Source organism: Rhinichthys klamathensis, unplaced genomic scaffold (genome assembly GCF_029890125.1).
Source record: "Rhinichthys klamathensis goyatoka isolate OS25496 unplaced genomic scaffold, OSU_Roscu_1.1 h1tg000109l_1, whole genome shotgun sequence".
Classification (NCBI taxonomy): Eukaryota; Metazoa; Chordata; class Actinopteri; order Cypriniformes; family Leuciscidae; genus Rhinichthys; species Rhinichthys klamathensis.
In genome coordinates this window covers 225,454-248,589 of record NW_026606647.1, presented here as the reverse complement: position 1 = coordinate 248,589, position 23,136 = coordinate 225,454, and the positions used below count along the sequence as shown (strand labels likewise).

Genomic DNA, 23,136 nt, shown 5'->3' with positions numbered 1-23,136 from the left:
AGATAGATAGATAGATAGATAGATAGATAGATAGATAGATAGATAGATAGATAGATAGATAGATAGATAGATAGATGGATGAAAAAAGAGAATGACAGACAGAACGATAGATAGAACGATCAACAGAACGATAGAACGATCAACAGAACGATAGAACGATCGAGACATAGATAGAACGATCAACAGAACGATAGAACGATCGAGACATAGATAGAACGATCAACAGAACGATAGAACGATCGACATGGATAGAACGATCAACAGAACGATAGAACGATCGACATGGATAGAACGATCAACAGAACGATAGAACGATCGACAGATAAAACAATAGAACGATCGACAGAACGATAGATAGATAGATAGATGGATGAAAAAAGAGAATGACCGACAGAACGATAGATTGAACGATCAACAGAATGATAGAACGATCGACACAGATAGAACGATCAACAGAACGATAGAACGATCGACAGATAAAACGATAGAACGATCGACAGAACGATAGATAGATAGATAGATAGATAGATAGATAGATAGATAGATAGATAGATAGATAGATAGATAGATAGATAGATAGATAGATAGATAGATAGATAGATGAAAAAAAGAGAATGACAGACAGAACGATAGATTGAACGATCAACAGAACGATCGACACAGATAGAACGATGGACAGATAAAACGATAGAACAATCGACAGAACGATAGATAGATTGATAGATGAAAAACAGACAGAACGATTGATAGATAGGTGAAAAGAGAAAGAGACAGAACGATAGATAGAATGAACAGAATGATAGAACGATCAACAGAAAGATAGTATGAACGACAGAACGATCGACAAATAGACATTTCCAAAAATGTAAAGCTCATTTGCAAACTGATATTAAAAAAAGTGCACATTTCAAATCTCCAAACCTAAAGGTAAAGAAAAAAAAATACAAGTAAAATAAAACACCCCACAATTGTAATCTCCATTTAAATCCATGTTTTGACAATATTCCCACAGATAAGGTGAGCCTGCACTGAAGCGCCAGCTTGATTCAGATATAAGGTTACAGTGGATGACCTTCAACATTCCTCAATGTCCCAGAATGCCATTCATCTACAGCTGCAGATAAGGCTGAGCAAATATCATAAGCATGAGGATTTTAGGATTGAGGTGAGGCCGGCCACATCCTTAACCTACAAGGAAGAGGGCGAAAACAGATCTACCCTTTAAGGGCCATTTCCTGAAGGATCTGCTGTAAAAACACATAAAAAAAGAAGCCATATGCATGTCCTGTCATTTCTCTTGGCATTAACGTTTTTCATCGTCCCTTTGATGAAGGCTCATCTGACTAATCACATAAGCCATGTGTTCTGAAAACCTTCATTAAATCGACAGGATTCTTAAACACGTTACAGACATGAGCAGAATAAAGGTCCTAAAGTTACTCACCAATCAGAGAAGAAGATAAAAGAGCTTGATTGGTCATATAGCGCTTGAAGAGTCCCGTGTATGAGGGCGCAGCGGTGACAGGAGGGGCACAACCTGTGACTACACTAATCTGTTCTGAAACACACCAACCCTTATCCCCTGCTGATATATACCTAAACAAGACAAACACAGACAACCAGTGAACAGGCAACCACAACAAACAAAAGAGTGAAAGACTGAAAGAGAGAGAGAGAGAGAGATACAAGACGAAAGAACAGAGAGAGATATATGCTAATGAATTTACTAAAAATAAAAAAATATTTCATCCAAAAACTAAAGATAGAAATAACCATAACAATTTTAAATAATACAAATAAATAAATAAAATAATTTAAAAGAAAGAAATAAACTTGATTATGACTATAAATTTGGCCATTTATAAAAAAAAATGGTCTAAAACAATTTTAGACCATTTCTATAAATGACCAAATTTATAAATCATATTTCCAGGACAATTAAGAAAACCTTTCCAGTCCTGTTTCTATTTTCTTCCCAAATATCATAAAATAAAATGATTATAAATTTGGCCATTTATAATAATATTTTCAGGAAAATTAAGAAAATCTTTCCAGTCCAGTTTCCATTTTCTTCCCAATTATCATAAAATGAATAATAATAAATAAATAAGTAAATAAATTAAATAAAAAATAAATAAATAAATAGAAATAAAATACTGATTATAAATTTGATTTTAAATTTTTAGACCATTTTTTATAAATGATCAAATTTAGAATCATATTTTTAATGACAATTAAGACGGTCGTACCAATCCTGTTTCCATTTTCTTCCCAATTATCATTATACCAAAATAAAATAAAATAATAAAATAAAAAATAAAATGGAATATTGAATAAGAAATATTTATTAAGATTCGTCCTACACTCATTTGTGTCCGCAAGTAGCAAATTATGACTGTAATGTCAACTAAAGGCTATATTGATATGCCCTGCCCCAACTTCCTGTTCCAATAGGAAACCGGTAAACAAACCGTTGTTAAGCAAGCTCATGAGGAAAAGATGAAATATGAATGGCTGTGAACAGGGAAAAGGCATAAATATAGACATGGGTAAGGTTGAATAATGTAATAATGAGAGGGCAAGGCCTGTGAGATATGTTTCTTATCGTCTAAGTGTCAGTTTAAAGGCCCCTACCCTGGGCCGGGCCCCTGGCCTTCCTTCTGCACTGTTTTAACAGAGATGAAGCCATATTAGGATGTGTATGCTAAAGTAAACAATAACATAGTTGCAATGAGATGGAAATTTTTCAGCTAATGGTGTTTGTCATTCCTGTTTTCAGTCCTGGACTTAAGCTCTTTGCTTCTTTCTCTTTTTTTCCAAGTCTTCTTTTTCTTTTTTCCCTCCCTCCCCCGAGCTTGGGAGGACTGTGTTTATGAATAACAACTAAAGCGGCCAGTCCTCGACCTGCTGCAAAACACACAGTAAACAGATCTGCTTTTAACGTGCCTGTTCACTTTTTTTTTGTTTGATATGTTGAATTAGCTTTTAGTCTACAGGGAAGAAGACTTCAACCAGAGAAGTGACAAGTAAAATGCATGCCAGTTTGTCCATGCAATAACATTAATTTTAATATTATTCAGTTTTTTTAGCCCAAAAAATTACATATTACAGCCCAAGTGCAAAGAGAGCTATTTAAAAAGTGATAACATCCCCATAAAAAAAGACATTTTTCATTCAAAGCAAAGCATTCAAAGACTTTTCTTTTAAACCAAGGGCCCCTTTCATAACCACAAACTGTTTGCAGGCCTCTAATATATTGCATTTTATACTTTATACCCAACAGTTTAAATATTGTAGTCTAGTATTATTTCCATATTTGATTCGTTCCTTTACAACCTTTTTTGATTTTCAGTTTACTATTTTGAATCAAATGAATCAATGGATTTTGAATCATTTCTGAAATGTTCAGCAGACACCCTGAAAGTTTGTCCTCAGTTTGAAAAATGCTAACTTACAAACCATAGAAATAATACAAAAGTAGGACCTTTGCATTAGGGATGCACCGATCCACATTTTTTCACTTCCGATCCGATCCCGATACCTGAATTTGGATATCGGCCGATACCGATACTTTTCCGATACCAGAGCTGTGTTTGCTTTAATATTATTATTATCATTATTGTTGATTTTATATGATGCTGAAATAAACTCCTCTCTACAGGCAAGTATGATATGTACGTATGTATGCATGTATGTCAATATATATATATATACACTCACCGGCCACTTTATTAGGTACCCCATGCTAGTAACGGGTTGGACCCCCTTTTGCCTTCAGAACTGCCTCAATTCTTCGTGGCATAGATTCAACAAGGTGCTGGAAGCATTCCTCAGGGAGTTTGGTCCATATTGACATGATGGCATCACACAGTTGCCGCAGATTTGTCGGCTGCATATCCATGATGCGAATCTCCCGTTCCACCACATCCCAAAGATGCTCTATTGGGTTGAGATCTGGTGACTGTGGAGGCCATTTTAGTACAGTGAACTCATTGTCATGTTCAAGAAACCAATTTGAAATGATTAGAGCTTTGTGACATGGTGGAAGTAGCCATCAGAGGATGGGTACATGGTGGCCATAAAGGGATGGACATGGTCAGAAACAATGCTCAGGTAGGCCGTGGCATTTAAACAATGCCCAATTGGCACTAAGGGGCCTAAAGTGTGCCAGGAAAACATCCCCCACACCATTACACCACCACCCCCAGCCTGCACAGTGGTAACAAGGCATGATGGTTCCATGTTCTCATTCTGTTTACGCCAAATTCTGACTCTAACATCTGAATGTCTCAACAGAAATCGAGACTCATCAGACCAGGCAACATTTTTCCAGTCTTCAACTGTTCAATTTTGGTGAGCTCTTGCAAATTGTAGCCTCTTTTTCCTATTTGTAGTGGAGATGAGTGGTACCCGGTGGAGTCTTCTGCTGTTGTAGCCCATCCGCCTCAAGGTTGTGCATGTTGTGGCTTCACAAATGCTTTGCTGCATACCTCGGTTGTAACGAGTGGTTATTTCAGTCACTGTTGCCCTTCTATCAGCTCGAACCAGTCTGGCCATTCTCCTCTGACCTCTGGCATCAACAAGGCATTTCCGCCCACAGAACTGCCGCTCACTGGATGTTTTTTCTTTTTCGGACCATTCTCTGTAAACCCTAGAGATGGTTTTGCGTGAAAATCCCAGTAGATTAGCAGTTTCTGAAATACTCAGACCAGCCCTTCTGGCACCAACAATCATGCCACGTTCAAAGTCACTCAAATCAACTTTCTTCCCCATACTGATGCTCGGTTTGAACTGCAGGAGATTGTCTTGACCATGTCTACATGCCTAAATGCACTGAGTTGCCGCCATGTGATTGGCTGCTTAGAAATTAAGTGTTAACGAGCAGTTGGACAGGTGTACCTAATAAAGTGGCCGTTGAGTGTATATATATTAAACAATAGATAAACAAAAGATAGACAATTAAACAAAGATACACATTATACAGGCCTACACAGTGCTTTAATTTCAGGAAGGTCTACTAACATTATTCAGGTATGGTCTAAAAATAATTATAATAAAGTAATCAAAAGTAAAATAGCACTGCAAAGTTTATCATAGATCGATTTATGCTTATTAAAGCTAAAGTTATTCATTCAAGAGCTGTGAGTGATTTTCTCTTTGCCTTTTGTTGTTTGATTCTCAGTAATGGAGCAATCGTCAGCATGTTTATTAGACTGCTTCCCCTTTAAGAACGAGTGCACCATGTTTTCTCCCAACTATTTCCATAACTACGTCCATTTTAGACAAACTGTTTAAGTGAATCTCCAAGCCGGTCATTTTGACATTTTTGTGTAGGCTACATTTGATCGTTTAGACGTGCATATGAAGCCCAAAGTATAATGTGCTTGTCTCGTTGCGGTCTGTTTCGGAGCGCGCGACGCGGGAACAGCTTCTCTTGCGCAGATTTTTGTGCTTTTAATAGCTTTTTTTATTATTAAAAGCGTCCCGCAATTTAGCAACAGTAGAGACTGCATTTTACAACAATCACCGATCATGCTGATGGGCTGTCGTGTTGTGCGCGCTGTGGCACCGCGTGAGAGATCTCTCTCTTTCTCTTCTGGACTGCGAATAGCAAACATGCATCACAGACAAATGGTTTAATTAATACGGCTTTGCAAACATTGCATTTTGCTGTCTTGCTCTGCTGTGGTGTTTCCAGTGTGAAGTATTTCCACCATAGGATTTCCACACAGCGAACATGTTGGCAGCTCAATGCTATCCTGCTAGCTGGCTGCAAACTGCGGAATGGATTTCCTGAGGGGGGGTCTCTGTGTCTCATTGAGCCGCACCTCCGTTCAGGATATCCATTCCACAGTTTGCAGCCAGCTAGCAGACTAGCCGGCGGGCCGCGGGAATCACTTTTGGAGTCGTTTCAGCAGACTACGTTAAAGCGCAGACATGGCTCATGGATATCGGATATCTCCGCAGGTTGGATCGTTTCAGCAGACTACGTTAAAGCGCAGACATGGCTCATGGATATCGGATATCTCCGCAGGTTGGATCGGGAAAATCCGATACGTGAATTACGCTGGTATCGGTCCCGATACCGATACTGGATCGGATCGGCCCCATCCCTACTTTGCATAAATCACCAACCAAAGTGATACCACTGATATATGCCATTGTGAAATCAGTTAATTACTTTCCCGTACAAAGGAAATTACAGTAATTGCATTAACAATATTTTCACAATTCCATTTGGTGCCAAAAGTGGCAAAGAAATCACACATTTCACCTTCAACAAAGTCCAAAGTCAAACTCTTATTACAGTTTAAAAGACACAACAAAACTTCAGCTAACCAGTGTAGGCGTATCTCCTTTCCTACCCACAGCACAAATACACTCCCCGTCTTTCTTTGTCTCTCTCTCTCTCTCTCTCTCTCACACACACACACACCTTTCAAATGCAAGCTGTTTATTTACTTAATGTTAAAGCTATTCCATTAAGCGGCCAGGCCCAGGTGCTTCATCCCTAAAAGGGATTTTGCTTCCTCAAATAAATACAGCAGCGAGACACTGCCAAAATGATATTGACCATGAATATAGCGAATGTCAGATAGAGAACAATAAACATCAACCTGTGTAAGTCATTAAGGACATATACTTTCAATTTCCATGATGATTTATGAACTTGATCTGGTATATTTTTAAGGAAGGCAAGCTAAGACTAAGCCCATAGAGTATGGCTTAGCTGCTTATGTTCAACAATGTGCTAATTATTTCACTTTCGTCTTACCAAAATGAGTTCAACCGTGTGGTGTATTTGCATTGCTAGTACAAAGAAAACAAAACGACTGGGGGGGAAAGAACAGTCAACCTCACTTAAGCAAAAAAAAAGCTTAAGCAAATGCATACATTTCATGTTGGAAGAACCACCTAAAAATCATTCTTTCATTCAATTTGACCCATTTAAAATACGGTCATCTCCTTTCAGCTGGATGAAGAAATTGAAGAAAAGTGATGCAAAAAAAGAAAGAAAGGAAAAACAGCGAATGTCTTCAGATGAAAAGAAGACAAACAGAGCTTTGTGATATACGTGACAAACACTCTCGCGCTCGCACACTCCTCACGGAGCGTTTTTGTGGACAGATTTCCTTTCATCTCTCTGAAGACAACTCCTCTGACAGAAGCAGAGACTGCTGCCAGCCTGACTGCCATCACTTCCATTCAGTACAAAGATCCTGTCACGAAGACTCGCTCCGACGCAGTGGCAGACCAACTATATCAAAGCCTTTCCACCTCTAAGAGAGCAGAATTCATTAAGTTATCAATACCATGAAAAACATAATGGATTTGTAATTGTGATTTTCTAATATGCATTCAGAGAAGTACACTTTCATCAAGTAAATAAAAAAAAAACGTGACTTTTTTTTTTTAAAAGCACGGAGCACTGCAAGGAAAGGTAGCCAGTTTTAAATGCATCAAAAAATTAAAATGCCAATTTGGATCTGTTCCACCTCTGTCATTGTGACCTCAACTGTTTCCAAACATCATCATTTTGTTATTCAATTTATATTCAAGTTATAAACGGTAAAAATACTATAAAAAAAAAAGAAAAAGAAAAAAGTATGTTTTGGACACCATGGTAATACTGCTATATGTAATTGTGTTAATCCTCCATACAATATTTACATCTGACACTTCCACAGTACTTCTTTGTAAGAAAATGCTGACAATTTCATAATTAACAGAAAAAGAAGCTAATGCTAATTCTTTAGTTCAAGATGTTACCGCTCTAAAAACTTTTTATTACAGCACAGTTAAAATCCTCTCTGGAGTTATGCACACGGGCGCATAAACAACTGTGTGACTAGCGTAAGCATTTAACTTTCTCGTTAGCAATCTCCCCCGTGTGGCGCTTTAGCCATGCTGGCTTGTTTATTATGTTCATGGCTTTGGCAGAAAAAGAGATTTAAGTGAACTCCTACAAATCGGAAGCACTTGTAAATGCATAGAAACACACTCAGCTGTAGAAACAGGGGAATTAGGGGCTTACCAAATGCTAATGCTAATACAAAGCAATTTTCAACCTGATGCTGATACAAAGAATTACATTTTTTTTTTATAGTAAGCAATAAAATGTACTCGGAAGAGCTATTACATGGACCCTAATCCACCTCTGCGCCCTAACATGCATCAATATACAACTTTTCATTTGGTGTTACCTCAGAATTTCCATCTTTGTGGTTGCCGTAAAACGAGAGGATGAGGCAAATAAAGTAAATAATCAAGTGTATGATCTTCAGAGGCATTCCAATTTAGCCCTTGGCAGGCGCCACACAGCATGCAAATATTATATTTTCCCCTGCTGTTTAGCTCTCTGAAAAAGTACTCAGAGTTTAAGTGGATATACACTTACTTTAACTTATGTAAGTGTGGTTGAGTGGGGATAAGATTATACCAGGCATCCATACAGAAGTAAACATGTATTTCTGTTGGAAAGTGGACTGAATTGAATTTATAGGCAAGTAATTTTGCGTTATACCAAAGTGCATGATAAATTAAAAAGTTTGAAAGTGTGTAAAATTATCAAAATCCGAAATCCAAAAATGTATGTAATACTTCAGCATCATTATCATTATAATTTGCACCTCAAACTGGTTTTTAAACACTGACATATGCAAATCCTTTGCAAAAACGTATAGTATGATGTTTATCTTGGATGGCCAGTTGCTAAAAGGGAGTGAAAAAGGGAGATAAACCTACACCCTTCCCAGATAACCAATGGAATGACCAAACCCTAAACACGAGTTCACCCAAAAATTAAAATTCTGTCATTAATAACTCACCCTCATGTCGTTCCAAACTCGTAAAACCTTCGATCATCTTTGTAACACAAATGAAGATATTTTAATGAAATGGGAGAGATTTTTTTCCCTCCATAGACTGCTACTCAACTACCACTTCGACGCTTCAAAAAGTTCATAAAGAGATCATAAAATGAGATCCATATGAATCGAGAGGTTTAGTCCAAATTTTCTGAAGAGACTCGATCGCTTTATATGATGAACAGACTGAATTTAGGATTTTATTCACATTTAATTCAAATCTAATATAGAAATTCAAATTCAAAATTCAATCTGTTCATCATATAAAGGGATCGAGTCTCTTTAGAAAATTTGGACTAAACCGCTGAATTTATATGGATTATTTTTATGATTTCTTTATGAACTTTTTGAAGGATCAAAAATGGTAGTTGCGTAGGCTGATGACAATTTGATGAGTAATTGATGCCATTTTTTTTTTTGGGTGAACTCACTCTTTAAGAAAACTCACTGGGTGTAAGTAAGTAAGTAAATAAATAAGTATTACTAGTATTACTAGTACTGTTTTCCAGTAAAAAAAAATCTAATCTTGTTGGAGCCAATAGCATTGTGGGCAGCGCTTAAAATAAACAATTAAAACCAGGGATGTAATGTATATCAAAAGAAAGACAACTTTTTCTTTGGTAATGTTGGGCATTTAGTTTAAGCATAAATCTACACAAAAAAAAAAAACAGTTTTTTCATCAGACTTACAACTATGAAAAAAATTGCCAATGGAGTAATTTTCACTGAAAACAAAATCTCATTATGTATATGTAAATTTGTTTTAAGAATATTTAGATAATTTTGCTGAAAAACAAGACAAAGATACTGATTACAAAAAGATTTTTACGGTGTTTGTATTGTGTAATGTCAAGAGAGGGAGATCAACAGACAAACGATGCAGAAAGAAAGAAGACAGGAATACAGTAGCTTTTTAAGAAGGTGTATATGGTGAGAAAAATAGAAAGAACATCATGCAAAATAACAAAAGAGAAATCAAACACGTAGTGAACAAGGTTTGCGTATTTGGGTGTGTGTGAATGTGTCTGTAAGCATGAGCTCATGGGAAAGGATGGGAAGTCCCTACCTTGTCCACCATACTGTCAGAGACCGAACATAAACACACAAACACATTCCTCCTCCTCCTACCTTAATACTGTACATGAACACCCCTACTTCACTTCTATGGTTTGCTCTGGTCTCCATGTCAGCTGATTAGGGCTGTTCCATTCTGAATCAGACCAAATATCGTTTTCAAATACCATTTGTTGCCGCTAATGGCTAAGTTTTCCTTGTCGTAGTACCTGGATAACTCAAAAAGTCCAATTAATTACTGACAATGGCCATTTAAAATATGTTGACTCAGCAAGTTGACAGGGATTAATAAAAGCCATTCCTGTCTCAAAGAGAAACAAGAAACAAAGGGAATAAAAGACCTGTGCAGTAGGGCAAAAAACCAGTCCTGTTTAGCGGTAAACTTTGAAAAAAATAAACAACCTCTTTTTCTCTCAACCTTGAGAAAAGTATACAAACACAAGAGCAGCAACACATCGGGTGATTCATTAATAATACGAATAATTTGTTGTTACATTTATATAGCGCTTTTCTTGACACTCAAAGCGCTTTCCATAGAAGGGGGGAATCTCCTCAACCACCACTAATGTGCAGCATCCACCTGGATGATGCGACGGCAGCCATTTTGAGCCAGAACGCACACCACACACCAGCTTACTGGTGGAGAGGAGACAGAGTGATGAAGCCAATCAGTTTATATGAGGATTATTAGGAAGCCATGATGATGGGCAAATTCGGCCTGGATGCAGGGGTTAAATCCCTACTCTTTTGTTGAAGGACATCCTGGGATTTTTAATGACCACAGAGAGTCAGGACCTCGTTTTAACGTCTCAAACAAAGGATGGTGCTTTTTGACAGTATAGTGTCCCCATCACTATACTAGGGTGTTAGGACCCACACAGACCACAGGGTGAGCACCCTCTGCTGGCCTCACTAAAGGTGATGATACACAGGGCAACTTTTAGGGCAATGTTGCTGGGCAATGTTGCCGTCAACGGGGAACCAGATGAGAGACAGGGCCCACGACTGATCTAAATGATCCAGAATTCCAGATAGAAATTTATTGCCCATTTTCAACGAGAAAGTCCTCAAGCAACAATCGCTCGGCAAGATTGCCCATCAACATTGCTCAAAAAGTTGCCCTGTGTATCATCACCTTAACACCTCTTCCAGCAGCAACCTGGCTTTACCAGGAGGTCTCCCATCCAGGTACTAACCAGGTTCAGCCCTGCTTAGCTTCAGTGGGCAACCAGTCTTGGGGTACAGGGTGATATGGCTGCTGACAAAAAGATATAGAAAAGATATAGAAAACTAGCACTAGTCCTGCCCTTTCTAGTCCGTCAACAAGCGCGCGCACACACACACACACACACACGACTCCATTGGAGTCTAATAACTAATCACTTGTTTACCTTCTCCAAGGACTTGCTTATTTGCGGCCGTCTTCAGTTCCAGCGCTGCGTTTAACCTCCCTGCCCTGCAGAGACAACAAACACACAGAAAAAGCTGTAGCTGTAAAATTACTGCTGCTGTCACAAACCATCAGTCATCTCGGTGCATACAAAATGACATTAAAGTAAGCTATTTTGGAGTTGTGATGTTGCAGATAAACCAATGAGAACTCAACCGTGGACATACAGAAGTACATCATCGAAGCAAAACTTGAGAGAAGCAGAAAACAATCACTTATATCCACAGCATTACTAAACCAAATATTTAAAATAACTTCATGGCAGTTTTCCCCCATGGTATCAATGTCAAAATTGTGGCCAGTGAAAATGCTGAGAGGCTAGTAACTTTAAAAAACCACTAGCCACAGTGGCTGATGAGCCAAAAAGTTAATGTCAAGCCTTGGTTGTACTATAGAGTCTATGCTACACCTGTTGCAAAAAAAACCCCCGAATTATGTACCAAAACATACCTTAGTAATATCCTATTTTGTGGACATAAACTACCATACAAAAGTTTTGGGTCGGTAAGTCCTCCAAGATCACCAAGGTAACATTTATTTGATTGAAAATACTGTAAAAACAGTAATATTGTGAAGTATTATTACAATTTAAAATATCTGCTTTTTTATTTAAATATATTTTAAAAGCAAAGCTGAATTTTTAATTCAAAGGATCATAGTTACCATCTGATAGCCATCACTATATGACTTGTTTTAAGGCACCTCCTTCCCAAAAGCCGAAAAGGCAAACAGTTCACAAGCTTGCATTTACAGTCTCGACTCAAGTATACTCTAAGAGCACATTCTCATACTACACTACTGAGAAAGATATACTGTAGGTCAACATCCCTTGGGCATTTGAATAAAAGCATGAAAGCTTAGCCGAACGTGAAAAAATATGCAGTTTACATTTGCCAGTCAAAACAGTGGCTGGCCGTTTGAGCAGAGTGATTCTGTTTATCTCAGGTAAAGCGAGCGCAGATAAAACACATTGGTGCAGCCTGTCCATGTCTCGGCATCAATTATCTGTTAAACACCCTTGTTAAGGTGAGTGGTCAGCATTTACTAAAAACACCAGTCAGTCACCGCCAGGACCATTTGAGTTTTCCGCATATCTTGTGCCGATTTCATTTTCTAATTCTAATTCATTAGACTTCAATTAACAAGTCATCCCTGCTGTTATGAATCAATAGCTCGTGGTGACAAGTGATGAATTTTTCAGCTTAAAAAGCTAAACATCATTTATTCAAATCACCTGCTAAGGTCTCAGGTGCTAAATGAGTTTACTGAAATGCCTAACGCTCATTTAGACAAATGTTCTCTCATTCTAATGATGAGAACGTTTTGCATTAAGAACGGAAGGAGGGAGGAGGGGGGATAGGAAGAGAGACGCGCAACAGCAGTTACCTTTTAGTTTTTAGCACCGTAATGTGTTGCTAAATCGATATCAGTCCAGACTGAATGCATGCAGTTGGAGGTAATGCTGGTGTTTTGAGCAGCGGGGTGGAGGAGGCCTAGGGAGTGAATAAATACACTCATACCGTTAGACCCAGCTGGAGAAGGAAAAGAACCAGCACTCTGGTGCTCGGGGAACTTGCTGAGATGATCGGCTTCATGGGTGTGTTATGGAGGAAACGTGGCGGGAGAGACAACTAAATGATCACATGGACTAAATATTGTCTGAAGATGATAGCGAAGTGACAGACAGAAAAAAACGTTAAGTTCTTGTATAAGGCTGGTAACTCGCTAAAAATGTCCAAAAGTCTTTTCCCTTCTAAACAGTCACAAAAAATGTTATTTCCATCACTTCTCATAAATCACCATTTTTCCTATGGTGGAAATTACATTTGAAACATTTACTGGAATAAAATCGCTGTGTTTCTGAGGCTAATTTAATATCTAGCATTTTATGCACCCTAAATAAACAATTACATCATATATTATTTTGACACTTTTTTTTTTGCATAATTGCACAAAAGTGATATTTACCTTCATAAAATGTACAGTAAACATTAATTTCTAAATTCAATCTGTTCATCATATAAAGCGATCGAGTCTCTTCAGAAAATTTGGACTAAACCGATCAATTCATTTGGATTAGTTTTACAATCTCTTTATAAACTTTTTGAAGCATCGAAGGGGTAGTTGCCTAGCCCTAGGCTGCTGACAATTTGATGAGTAATGGATGACAATTTATTTTTTATTTTTGGGTGAACTAATCATTTAAGAAAACTCATTGGGTGGGTGGGTGGGTAAGTAAGTAAATAAAATAAATAAATATGATCAACTTACACATCATTTGTGGTAAACGGAAGCTCAAGCATGTTCGCTTGACATGCAAGAACCAATGAGGTTCATTCCCGTGTTACGCAGCACGTTTGAGCTTCAACAAGAACCAATGAGGTTCATTCCCGTGTTACGCAGCACGTTTGACCTTCTGCAAGAACCAATGAGGTTCATTCTCGTGTTACGCAGCACGTTTGAGCTTCAACAAGAACCAATGAGGTTCATTCCCGTGTTACGCAGCACGTTTGAGCTTCTGCAAGAACCAATGAGGTTCATTCTCGTGTTACGCAGCACGTTTGAGCTTCTGCAAGAACCAATGAGGTTCATTCTCGTGTTACGCAGCACGTTTGAGCTTCAACAAGAACCAATGAGGTTCATTCCCGTGTTACGCAGCACGTTTGACCTTCTGCAAGAACCAATGAGGTTCATTCTCGTGTTACGCAGCACGTTTGAGCTTCAACAAGAACCAATGAGGTTCATTCCCGTGTTACGCAGCACGTTTGAGCTTCTGCAAGAACCAATGAGGTTCATTCTCGTGTTACGCAGCACGTTTGAGCTTCTGCAAGAACCAATGAGGTTCATTCTCGTGTTACGCAGCACGTTTGAGCTTCAACAAGAACCAATGAGGTTCATTCCCGTGTTACGCAGCACGTTTGACCTTCTGCAAGAACCAATGAGGTTCATTCTCGTGTTACGCAGCACGTTTGAGCTTCAACAAGAACCAATGAGGTTCATTCCCGTGTTACGCAGCACGTTTGAGCTTCTGCAAGAACCAATGAGGTTCATTCTCGTGTTACGCAGCACGTTTGACCTTCTGCAAGAACCAATGAGGTTCATTCTCGTGTTACGCAGCACGTTTGACCTTCTGCAAGAACCAATGAGGTTGATTCTCCTGTTACGCAGCACGTTTGAGCTTCAGCAAGAACCAATGAGGTTCATTCTCGTGTTACGGAGCATGTTTGACCTTCTGCAAGAACCAATGACGTTCATTCTCATGTTACTCAGCACGTTTGAGCTTCTGCAAGAGGTTTGTTCTCGCGCGTCAAGCAGATTCGGTCAAGCTTCAGTTTATGTTCGCTGTTCAAAGTTTATGTGTGAATAAAACCCCTAAATTAAATCTGTTCATCATATAAAGCGATTGTGTCTCTTCAGAAAATTTGTACTAAACCACTCAATTCATGTAGATTAGTTTTATGATCTCATTATGAACTTTTTGAAGCATCAAAGTGGTAGTTGCGTAGCTGAGCTAATTTTGGATTTAGATTTATCGGCCAAAATTTCATTTCGGTGCATCCCTAGTAATTGAGTTTGACCTTGAATCGCAAACATTTATATGGCCAGCAAAAACTTTGGTCATACATGACAACAATGGCTAAAAATGATAGCATGCACATGAATATCAACAATCTCATTTGGAAATCCAGACCTGAAGAGGACTTCTACAAAATATTGTTCTTATTCAGCCACATTTACATCATACAGGCTGTTGAATCACACACTCCAGCCAATTCCTGGCTAAAACTAAGCCAATCCTAACGGAAAAGGCCCTGGTGGTCATTATGAACGCCTCTTCAGTCCATCTAATGGACCATCTCTTTGCTCACTTCACCAAAAACACAAGAGCACATGAATATTTACCAGCAAGCAAATCCATTCCATTAATCGGTTTGCAAACGCTTAAATAGCATATCTGTGGCTACTTCTGCAATGGGGTCATAAATGAACATTCCTGCTTATTAGCATGTTAATTTATGCAGCAATTGAGTGTAGCTCATAGGCTGTGACCACCAGCTCCTCTCCTCCCCTATTGGTCAAGAAAGCTAATTTATCCAGTGTCCTTTAACAAGCAGACTTGACATGCTCAAAAATAGTGTAAAAGGGTGTTGTATCTGTGATAAAGTGGCAAAAGTGTGTGTAAAGACTATTTAAAAGAAGAATGTATATTCTGTCATCATTTACTCACCCTCATTCCATACAACAACAACGAACTTTCAAATTAACACTCTTGGTTCTTTTTGCATAAAATCATAAAATGTTACAAATCATAAAAATGAGTTTTTAAAAGTTATACAATACACTCAAAAAACATTCAGGCCTAATATTTAAGATTTATGTATTTTGATTGTATATTTCAATCCATTTGGACTACACAGTTTTAACAAATCAAACAAATCAACTTAATGTGAACTCAGTGCCATTGTTTTGTCTGAAGATTCACACCAGTAATGTTTTTTTTTTTCTAAAGCATGTTTATAAAAGCTACTTAAATGTCCTAATTGAACTAAGACCTAATCCTGGCTTAATCTAAGCCCTGTCTGTGAAACCGGGCCCTGATGTATTGTATAGCTTTGTGTTAGGAACAGACTAAACTTGTTTACTGATATCATTCCAATCATGTTGCTCTCACAAACCTCATTTGTGTATGCACATATTCAAACTCAGGTTTGATGTAAATGACACCGAATTCTTTTGGTTCTCACATGTTCTTAACGCTCAAAGTTTGAATATGCTAAAAGGACGAATGAGATTTGAGAGCTAAAAGATTTTTACAGCGAAATTTCAGTCATTTCCACATACTGTACAAAGCTATTGTATGACTTCAGATAGCAAGAAAGTCATGTGAACTACTTTTATGAGCGTTTAACGTTTCGAAGAAAAAACCGATCTAAAAAATACAATCATATCAGAAAAGGAGAAAATGGAGAGAAAGAGAGAGACTTGAGCAAAGGACAGGCTGTGATATCTATATCGAGTCCATTTGTGTTTGTTTTTAGGGTGTGTGCACATGATTTTCCAAGTCACTGTCTGTGCTCTGAAATACAGGAAAATTGCATGACTCACTTTGAGACAAATGCAGCTGTTTACAAAAGCCTGACAAAAAGGTGACTGAACAGAGGTCTCGCTCGCTCTCGTTCTCTCCCACTCACTCTCTCACCAGAGCCTGATTCAATTCAACTATTCCCAAAAAACCTGAAAGTCATTTTTATAATTCGCTTACAAGCAGGCTTCGCCCATTGTTTTGCACGTCCACGTTCGTGTAAACAACGGCGGTTTCCGACATGCAAACAGACGAGAAACCTAATTTATCTTGGCTTGTACGTGGGTCACTTGAGCTTCTGGAGGCCGAGCGAGTCGGTACATAGTCTGCTGACTGTCAGGCTGTCTGAGTCTAGACATTTTTTCAGACCTGCCCTCACGTTTTGCTGAGCTAAGAACAAAGTACACAGAGTACACACACACACACACAGCTTTCACAGTCTTAATACCAAGGCAGCGGTATTTCGTTCCTATCCCAAAACAAACAAGGCAGTGCATTTCTTTACACTATTTAAATGTTAACAGGCAAGAGCGCGAGCTGAATAGAGCATTCTTTCACTCTGGATACCAGAAACGGCCCAGCCAGACTTTCAAAACACATTCTAATGAAATCATCCAAAAGATAAATAAAAAGCTGCACTTGTTTTCTTTTCTGAGCTCACATTCCCCTCTTCTTTCTTTTTCTTTTTTTTGTAATTGGATTATATATATATTTTTTGTTTGAGTACGGACCAGCGCCGTGAGAGCATGAAACTACTGTAAAGCGATTTCTCATTCTCTCTTCCTCTCCCCTGATGACATTTATACAGCTAAAGCCTAAGGCTATGAGGGTTAACACTGGTCACAGTGGGTTTTAACCCAGTTATGTAATGTTATCTTTTTAAGCAGTGAAATATTATAGTTTTATTAATGACCAATGCCAATATGAATATCTAGAGGTTAGGGTCAGTAATGTTCAATTTAATACAATTTAATCACACAAATACGTACTGTACTTAAAGAAACTGTACTTAAGCTCCATGATATTTACTTTATCTTTAAAAAAAAAAAAAATTGGAAACCATTTGGGAATGCCTATTTGAAAACAGAAAATATGCATCCAATTTTTAATGGCTGCTGCCAATGCCGATATCAGGGTTGCCTACATATCGCTGGTTAATATTACAGTATAGCAAATAATATATACACAAAATTGCTGAATTTAAACAAATGTATAATAAATACTTATTTTACACAATAGCTTTCATTAGCAATTTTTTTCATTCATCATTTAATTGATATTTTCCTATTCATCAAAATAAATCCTGAAAAATAAACTGCATTACAGTTTCCACAAAAATATCAAGTAGCACAACTATCTTCATCATTGATAATAATAAGAAATGTTTCTTGAGCACCAAATCAGCATATTAGTATGATTTCTGGAGTATCGTGTGACACTGAAGATGATGCTGAAAATTCAGCTTTGGCATCACAGGAATAAATAACTGGTTTCTATTTTAAAGGTGCTCTATGTAACTTTTAGCGGCCTCTAGTGGTGATGTTTCAGATTGCAACCAAATTTTACAAGAGCGCTCGTGCTCGAACTCATAGACAATACCGTCTATTACGCAAATATCTCGGCGAATACTTGACGGATTCGGCGAGCACCGAGCTCGTTGGGACCATCTAGTCGAACTGAAAAGAACCATATAAGTTCCATAGTTTTTGGTGGTGTTTTCGCGGAGATATTAGCAGAAAACCATCGGGCGCGCTGCAAAATTGCGGACGCCGGTGACGTCACGATCTCAGAAGAAAATCGCTCGTATCTCTGGAACGCAAAGACCCAGAGAGCTCAAATTCGGGGGAGGAGGTCCCAGGGGAACCCTTGCCCGAACGCTAGAGTGGTGGGCCTCGGGGATGCCCCCTACCGGATCGCCGTTCGCTGGGACCCCCGATTTCGAACGGCTATAACTCGGGGAGCCGGGCGAGTTGGACCTCGGGGGTGGGCTCGTTCGAAAGGCCCCGTCCAGCACTACGAACGATTAGAGTCTTGGGAATATTGATCAAAGATTGACTGAGATATAAGCCGAAAAATGTGCGCCTTTAACCGAATGTTACTTCCTGACCGTCTACAATAGACTGTATATAAGGAGAGAGGCTCGGGAGCGCGCATGCACGTCACATCCGTTGGATTTCGCGGTAAATCCGACCCGGAGACTTCACATAGAAATAGGAATACTGGCCTTCAGAGGTAATAGCAAAACTCGACAAGTGGATAATTTTAATGTGTGATTACAACCCCTTCACACACAGGCAATAAAAAAAGGATTCATTTTAGTACAAAAGTTACATAGAGCACCTTTAACAATTTAAAATGCAATTTAAAAAAAAAATCTCACAATAATTCAGTTTTTACTGTATTTTTGATCAAATAAATGCAGCTATAGTGAGCATAAGATACTTCTTTCAATTGCATTAAAAAAATCTTACAGACCTCAAACTTTTGAACGATAGTTTATGTCCATCACTCATTTCATTAATAAACTACTTACTTTATACTTTCTGAACCATTCTGATTATGCAATGACCTCGGTCAACACCAATATCTACAGAAACGTGGCTGATATAATGCATAGCAATATATAGCATATAATATGTAGGCATATTTATATGGCTTGTATTTTATTCAACAATATGAACAATATAAAGCTAATTGCAAGACTTTTTGTAGTTTTCCTAAACATTACACAAACAAAACACCACTTCTGTTTTTATCATGTCACACATTTTTAGGGTTCATTTCTTTTATATCAGCCATGCTTTAACATCCCCTCTGACATCATGTTTCCTCTTTCTCCCCACCAATCCCCTTCTCTTTCTCTCTCTCTTTTTCTCATCCATTCTCTTCTCTCCTTTGACCACAGATCCTGTGTACTATTAATATCAATAACCCACAAATTCCATTTCCCTGTGCAGAGACAGAGTGAGAGTGAGCGTAGTGACTGAGGAAAGAGCAAAATCTCCCAATACAGATTCACTTCTCTTTTTGTGAGAAAGATCTAATTGGACGGGAGAGCGGAGGCAGATATCGTGTGGTTTGAGTGAGAGAGAGAGAGAGAGAGAGAGAGAGAGAGAGAGAGAGAGAGAGAGAGAGAGAGAGAGAGAGAGAGAGAGAGAGAGAGAGAGAGAGAGAGAGAGAGAGAGAGAGAGAGAGAGAGAGAGAGAGAGAGAGAGAGAGAGAGAGAGAACGACGGGGATCCAAGATGCAGTCAGAAACGTAAGAATTTTACTCAGTATTTTTAGCTTGAAGTCTTAAACACTTAGCTTAAAGTCTGTGAACACTCACCCATGAACATAACCCAGTGCTCCGCAAGCCAAATCCAAACAATTCCAGCGTCCCACACTTTGATCCACACTATAACAAAAGTCCTCTCTTCACCAGCTGCCTCTTTATCAAGTTGTAAGTGAGGTGCGAGCAGTGTGCAACCGGCAGCCTTGCCCCGTTCGTGCACTCTGGCTCACACACACATGCACTCTGGTCTCAGGGGCTGGAGGTATGTGGTCTAAACACAACAAAAGCCTGAGTCGAAGATTGAATATGCAGGAAGAGGGCCTCCGTTTGCATAAACACAAACACTCAGCAAATGAAGGGCTGGCACCGATCGCACCAGTGCCTGCTGGGAAACGCATACCTGTCCCGTCCTGGCCCTGGACTACTTTAATCAAACTACAGCTGAGGAGAAATGGACTACAGTGGAGATAAACTCGAATTGTTTGGTTTAATGATTCCCAAAGGAGTAAGTGCATTATTATTTTTACTTCATACTTAACTATATCTAATCATTGTTCATTCTAATTCTCCAACAAAAAGATCTTTAAATTTAGAATCAATTTTTCCAGCAAGCTTCAGTTCTTAATTTAGTAAATGCTTAAAAACAAATTGATTACATCTTATAGTGCTTCACTCCCCAGGGTTCGACTCTATTTTTCATTCCTGCAAAGAATCCCGAGCCTGACACTCATTCATAAACGCACTTACATGTGTGACTCGCTTAAAAAAAAAAAAAGAGCAGAGAGCCAAAAACTAAGGAGGAGAGATAGAGAAAGATGGGGAGAGAAAAGGGAAAGGGGAAGGGAACGGGATTGACGGATGAGGTGAGTGAGGAAGGGGAAAAAACAGAGAGAGCACAGACAGGACCTCCAGAAAATAAACAGGGTGTCTTGTTTCAAAGGCGAGGGGGACACACAGGCATTCCATTGTTCAAGCCAATTATCAGAGGCAAATAATAACAGCAGATGGATCCAGCGAGGCCAAAGAACGAGTGAGTGAGAAGAAGAGAGTGCAGAACAGATGATGAAATGTGAGAGAGGAGGAGGAGGAGGAGGAGGAGGAGGAGGAGGGGTCAGACTACTCCGGTCCTAAAGTCCCACACCAGATGTGGACGGGGACGGTGCACAAACACAAACTTTTACCACAAACACAAGATGATTTGAAGCTAGAAATGTCTGATTAAAAGCTCTGACATATATTCATCTTTTTATTATTTAATGATTCAATTAATATTGCTAGAATTTATTTCTTTTTGCAATTTTTGCTTTACAGAAAACAGCAGAGAGAGGGCAAGAATGCAATTGGGACATGATCGAGATTCAAACCTGCATTTTCCACAAAAAATTCAATAGACGGCGACACCAACAAAAAAAACTGTCCCACAAATATGATGATAAGATGATGACTTCAAGCTAAAAGTATTAAGTGCAAACAACAACTACTATTGTTATTATTATTATTACGTTTATTACAAGAACTAGAAGGCCACAGCTTCACTTTGAAATAGTTAGTTATCTGAATTACACAAATTAACTTTTATTCTCTGTTGTTCACATTTACTTACTATTTCTCAACTAGATCTCATTGCTCATTCTAGTTATCCTACAAAAGGAACTGCATCTGATCATTCCAGTTTTTCCCAACAAGCTTTAGTTTTTAATTTAGTAAATTTGATGATAAATGATAAAAAATAAAAAAATGATTTAAGCCTGATTACATTTTATATAGTTTAAATTTCTCCTACAATCTTCGTTTTTTCATTTAAAAAATAAAATGAAATACTAATTTGCTAATGAGATGAGTTATTTAGTTGAATCGAAATTGCATAATTGTATTGCATCAAAAAGTTGCTTTTGCTTTGAGCTATTGAGCAAAGGCTGTGTGTTATGTGGAGAGTATTTCTCTGTTTTGTTTTGTTTTTTTGGTGTATTTTATTAGCAGCAGAGCTACAGGGAAGAGCATCTGAAGCGAGAGGAACGGGCAACTCAATATGCTGAAGGATGTGTCATATCGCTGCTCAACTGACAGCCCAAGTGTGTGCGTACGGGGAGAGGGGGGGGCTTTTTCAGCCTAAAACAAAACGCATCCTCAATGTGCCCCTGTCAAGGGTGGGAGATGCCTTCAGATAGTGGCACAAAAGATCAACCGTTCCTTTTCAGCCGAGAGAAAAGAAAGAAAGTTTTCGTTTCATTAACTCAAGACTAAAGCGTAATTATCTCCCTATGGGCCGCAATCACCAAAAGAAGGATAATAGAACTGAAAGCACTTTCCACTCCACTCATCTAAGCGGTTCTTTTCTTCTTCTCTCTCTTTTTTTTTCCACTTGTTTTTTCTTCTCCGCCCTCAGATGAGATTAACCAATCGAATAATGGCAACAGATTGCGGGGGCAAGAGGAAAATACAACTTTCAGAATGGTGTCTGTTTGAGAGCTTTAAAGATCCGCCGTTATCTGGCTTAGTGTTCTTCTACTTGTCAGCGAAATGGTTTCCTTTCCTTTCGTCTGGCATCTCTGTTCCTCTTTATCTCTCTCTCGCTGACTTTGGAAAGGGGTGGAGGAAAAAACGGGGTGAGGGAGGTTAGCCCGCTAAGTCGCCCTGGCTCTGCCAAAAAATGAGCAATTTCACAAATTCGAGATTAGAATCAGATTAAATGCAAACATTTTAGAAGTATATAATTTTTCTCAATTACTAACAGACTGCTACTTAAAAGGTGCTTGTAGCGCTAGCCCTAAGTTAAGTCTCTCAAGGGTTCGCAACCAGAAACACAGAGCAGGCCCTGGATTTAATTAGCTTATGAAAATAATTGCCATTAACGCAACTCTGAAATGGTTTGGCGCACCACGCGACGACAGGAAGAGAAAATCTCTCACTCCTGGACGGAGACAAAGAAATAGTCGCTTGGCCTGCCAATTTCCTTTTTTCGCACTGTTTTGTGCACTGACACAGAGGTCGAGTTAATTAGACTATTGTCATTTTAATCAGGACAGCTTCTCGGTCAGCATTCCCGCAAAGAGAGAGCGTGCGCATGTCGACGGCACGCTCAGGGCCTCTGCTCGGTGTGTGTGTGTGTGTGTGTGCCGGTTCTATGAGCTCGCTTCGCTAATGAGCCACGCCACAGAAACAAAGCCCCCGAAGGACCACCGGGGGAAACTCCTCGCCCTTCTCTCTGCTACCCTTCCCTGTTCATTTGAAAATAATTTAAATATCAAATATTTGAAATCATTTGCTTCTCCTTGGCTATCTGATACTGAATGGCAAGTCTTTCATGTCGCCTTTATTATGTTCATAAACCGGCATTAAAATTCAGAACTATCATTACAAGTGACTATATTTATTGCAGCAACTATCAT

At 38.7% G+C, this 23,136-nt stretch overlaps 1 protein-coding gene across 7 annotated transcripts in view; it reads right to left on the bottom strand.

The window, feature by feature from the left end:
- The window catches only part of foxp1b (forkhead box P1b), a 199,016-nt gene that overhangs the window by 116,128 nt on the left and 59,752 nt on the right, over window positions 1-23,136 (bottom strand). For 5 of the 7 annotated variants that reach the window (XM_056253697.1, XM_056253693.1, XM_056253699.1 and 2 more), the window contains one exon: window positions 11,333-11,397. The gene's annotated coding sequence lies outside the window, so the exon portion shown is untranslated. Of the gene's footprint in view, window positions 1-1,444; window positions 1,536-11,332; window positions 11,398-19,801; window positions 19,989-23,136 lie in introns of those variants that run through there. The other 2 variants (XM_056253695.1, XM_056253696.1) reach the window with 2 other exon arrangements.